We start from the raw sequence: 4,503 nt of genomic DNA on the forward strand, positions 1-4,503 counted from the left end.
CAGGTGTTTCATGTCATCCCAATTTCGTACTATGCCATTTCCCACAGGGTAGTTAACTTCTAACATTGATCGTAATTTGCTTGCCTCATCACCAACCATAAGATCCTTGTTCAATGTTTTCCACTTTGGTGGTTGATCTGGTAACAGGTCTTCCAACCAAAGCTGGGAAGATGTGTTCTGGAAAGTTAGAGCCTGCACATCCACACTTCACAAACCCGGTGCTGTTGCCGCACACCACCCCCTTCCCGTCCTGGCTGTCCATCCTCCGCCAGGCGGAGAGCCGCCGCCGCTCCACCGTTTTCTCTTCTTCCTCCTCCCTCTCCATCTTTGCTTTCAAATAAGTGGTCTTAATTCGTCCTCCTATGGAAAAAGTTTAAATCAGTTTATTATAAATATATCTAAACCATTAATTTTTGCAGCACTTCATTTATACAAAGTCTACGAGGTCATAGAGCTCTAATCTTAAGTCGAGACATTCATTCAAATCTTTGGCACAATCCCTCGCCAGTTAGAGCACATCATGCCTGGATATGCCACTGGTGTTCCTTAATAGAATGTAGCTTCAAAAACTGGGCGATTTCTGCTATAGTCATCCTTCTTTAACATCTTGTTTATTAGCAAATCTCAGCAATCCAGCTTTTCTTAGGTCTTCATGCGCTAACATTTTAGAGTTCGTCTCTAGTTACAGAAATCCTCTATCTGTACTACCCACAACAACTATTACAAACTCTGTTAGTATAGTACGTGTTTCAGGAACAACGAAAAGATTCTTGGCCACCAATATCCCACATTAGGAAACGTGTATTATTAATCGCTAACTCTTCTACATGACTTTCTCTTATAGGTGTATGTACAACTTCATTCATAGAATATTGGTAAAGAATGGTAGTTTTCCCTGCATTATCCAGCCCAACAATGAAAACTTTGTGCTCCTGGTGATTGAACAGTCTCCATGTTCTGGTGAAGAAAATTCTCATTCTCGGGCACAGACCCCCGCTCTAGACACCCGGGCCTCCTGGCCTACCCCGGCTCAGGCTGACGGGGAAGAGAGAGAGACACTGAAGCCTCCATCTCTGAGGCTGCTGCTCAGGCGCTGGCCGCGGCCCGCTTCCAGGGAACCGGAGGGAGGCCGAAGCCCAGGTCGCCCTGCCGCGTGAGAAGTCCCGCCGCTGTCGCCGCGGCACTCGCCTGGCTCGCGGACATCACAGCCACGTTGTCTGCGACGAGCATCGCGGGCCAGCGTCCTCCCCCAGCTCCTCTCGGGCAGCTGCACCAAAGTAATTCTTTTCCAACACACAAGATCCTTTGCTTACCTAACAGGACCAAATGAAATGAAAGCATGTTAAAACTAATCCACTATTCAAACATTACAAATGGAATTCACACATACAAAGTTGAATTCATGCCACTCTATACATAACGATGCAATTTTCAACATAGTTTTCTGATAAAATGTCAAGCGTCCTACATAATCAAAAAACTATCAAGATTTCTCTTTCCATCAATGAATCTGGCCTATTAAAATAACACAATAAACATAACAGACCATGTGATAGTTTTCCAACATCTTTCTATCTATAAAGTTTGTATAAGATTAAATCTCACAAGAAGAAAAATAAATATAAATAAAATAGAAAAGATGATTTAAAAATCAAAACACAGATCATATAAGGGCTTGTGTGAAACTTACAAATGCTTCAACGAAGAATTATAGTTTGAGAATTTTAAACTGTTCACATGGTATGCTGTGGAAACAGCATATACTGTTAGAAATGTGACAATGAATAAAATGATCGGGTAATATAAATGAAAAATGGCCTCGAACAGGCCGTAGTAAGTAACCAATGTGGAAAACTGGATGGAGAATTAACTCCATCCAGGGGCAGGGGGCGCAGGGGAGAGACAGAGACAGACAGAAAAATGACAGACATAAATCAAACAGAATAGAGAACTCAGAAATAAATTCAAGCATTTACAGTCAACTCATTTTTAACCTAGGCATCAATAATACACCTTCTAGAAGGGCAATCTCTTCAATAAACTATGCTAGAAAATACCCAACACCCACATGTAGAATAAATCTAGACAACTATCATAAACAAAAATCAACTCAAAATAAAGATTTAAATGTAGGACCTGAAATTGACACTACCAGAGAAGAAAACATAGGATAAATGCTTAATGAAATTGGTTAGGACAAGGAGTTTTCAAATAGACATCAAAAGTACAAGCAACAAAAGCAAAAATAGACAAATATAATTACATTAAACTTAAAAGCTTCTGCAAAGCAGAGGAAGCAATCAGTAGAATGAAGAAACAATCCAGATAATGGTAGAAAGTATTTGCAAACTATACATCAGACAAGCGGTTAATACACAAAATACAGAAAGACTTCTCAAACGCAAAAATACAAATAATCCAATTTAAAAATCAGAAAAAGATCTACCCAAAACCTTTGTCTCCGCCATCATTATTTCCCCAACTTGTTTTCCTAACTGCCTTCGGCCTCCTCCCTCTCGCCACCCTTTTTTCTTTCTCCATCTACCCCCCCAAAACTTTTTCCCCACCATTTTTCCCACACCATCCCTTTGCAAAGCCCTCTCTACTTTCCTGCTCACCACCCTTTTCCCCACCAGCGCTCTCATCCCCGTTTTGCTCCTCCATCTACCCAAAACCATTTCCTCCCGTTTTTCCCAAAGCCTTCTTCCCACTCCTGCGGCTCACCACCCTCTTTTCCCCATCCACCCAAAAACTTATTTTCCCCCCATCTTTTCCCCACCCTCTGTCTGCAACGCCTTCTCCTGCTCGCCATCCTTTTTTCCATTTGGCACTCACCACCCTCTTCACCCCTCCACCTACCCCAAAACTATTTTTTCCCCTCCTACCACTTCAGCTGCTGCTGCTGTCTCCGTGGCCGCCACCAACCGAGGCGAGGAGAGGTGGGATGTCACAGGCCCCAGCCTCCAACGCAGGGCACTTAGCTCTCCCATCTCGTCCTCTAGCAGGACAGGAATAGCTCCCGCCGCTGGTGGCCCTCCTACCACTCCCCAGTGCTGCCTCCAGCCTCCAGCATGCAGTTAAGTGGCTTCCTAACCCAGCACGCACGGACCGACCAAACACACATGCAGAAAATCCTGTTGTGACCTGATTACCCACTGCAGCATGCTTTATATACTGAGGTTAGGCAATTGGGGGGCGAGGGGGAGGTTCCTGGACTACATGTTCTGATTGGATGAGAGGAAAAAACCTCTAGGCCTATTCTGATTGGACTTTATTTTCATGCTCTGATTGGTTGTTCTAATACTGGCTCTCATCCAATCAGAACATCATAATAAAGTCCAATCAGAGTAGGCCTACAGGTTTTCTCTCATCCAATCAGAACATGTAGTCCAGGAACCTCGTTTCCTAACCTCAGTATATAAAGCGTGTTGAGGCCAGCAGTCAGGCTATTCTAGGGTTGTCTGCGGATACATGCGGAGGTGTTACATGCTACCTTAGGAAGCTACTTACTACACACTGGAGGCTGGAGCCCGTGGTACTGTGGCTTTCCTCTGGCTTCGCCTCGCTGTGGTAGGTGGTAGCGACTGAGACCCCAGGGCTGCAGAAACAGTAGGAGGGCCACCGGCAGCGGGAGCTGCTCCTGTCCGGCTAGAGGACGAGGAGATGGGAGAGCTACATGCCTCATGTTGGAGGCTGGGGCCTGTGACAGCGCACCTCGCCTTGCTGCGGTTGGTGGCGGCCATGGAGAGGGCAGCTCAGCTGAAGTGGTAGGAGGGGAGAAAATAGTTTTGGGGTAGATGGGGAGGGGTAAAGAAAGTGGTGAGTGCTGAAGGGAAAAAAGGATGGCAAGGAGGAGAAGGCGTTGCAGACAGACTGTGGGGAAAAGATGGTGGGAAAATAAGTATTTGGGTAGATGGAGGGGGGAAAAGAGGGTGATGAGCAGCAGGAGTGGGGAGAAGGCTTTGGGAAAAGATGGGGGAAAATGTTTTTGGGTGGATGAAGGAGCAAAAGAGGGTGATGAGTATGCGAGAGGGGAAAGAGGGTGGCCAGGGAGAGGGGAAGAGATGGTGGGGAAAAGGGTAGTGAGTGGGAGAGTAGAGAAGGGCTTTGTGAGAAGGTGGTGGGGGACAAATTTTAGGGTAGATGGAGAAAGAAGAGTGTTGAAGGGAGGGGGCCGAAGGGGCAGTCGGGAAAAGAAGGTGGGGAAGTAATGGTGGGGAAAAAGGGTTTTCGGTAGATCTTTTTCTGATTTTTAAATTAGATTATTTGTATGTTTGCTTTTGAGTAGTCTTGCTTTCTGTATTTTGTGTATTAACCGCTTGCCTGATGCATAGTTTGCTAATACTTTCTTCCACTCTCTGGATTGTTTCTTCTACTGATTGCTGCTTCTGCTTTGCAGAAGCTTGTAAGTTTAATGTAATTATATTTGTCTATTTTTGCTTTTGTTGCTTGTACTTTTGATGTCTATTTGAAAATTCCTTGTCCTAACCATTTCATTAAGTA

General features: G+C 44.9%; 1 pseudogene; it reads right to left on the reverse strand.

The window, feature by feature from the left end:
• Positions 1-6: 6 nt before the first annotated feature.
• LOC116273310 lies at positions 7-4,183 on the reverse strand (annotated as a pseudogene).
• Positions 4,184-4,503: the final 320 nt, after the last annotated feature.

The sequence above is a fragment of the Papio anubis genome, unplaced genomic scaffold (assembly GCF_008728515.1).
Source record: "Papio anubis isolate 15944 unplaced genomic scaffold, Panubis1.0 scaffold539, whole genome shotgun sequence".
Classification (NCBI taxonomy): Eukaryota; Metazoa; Chordata; class Mammalia; order Primates; family Cercopithecidae; genus Papio; species Papio anubis.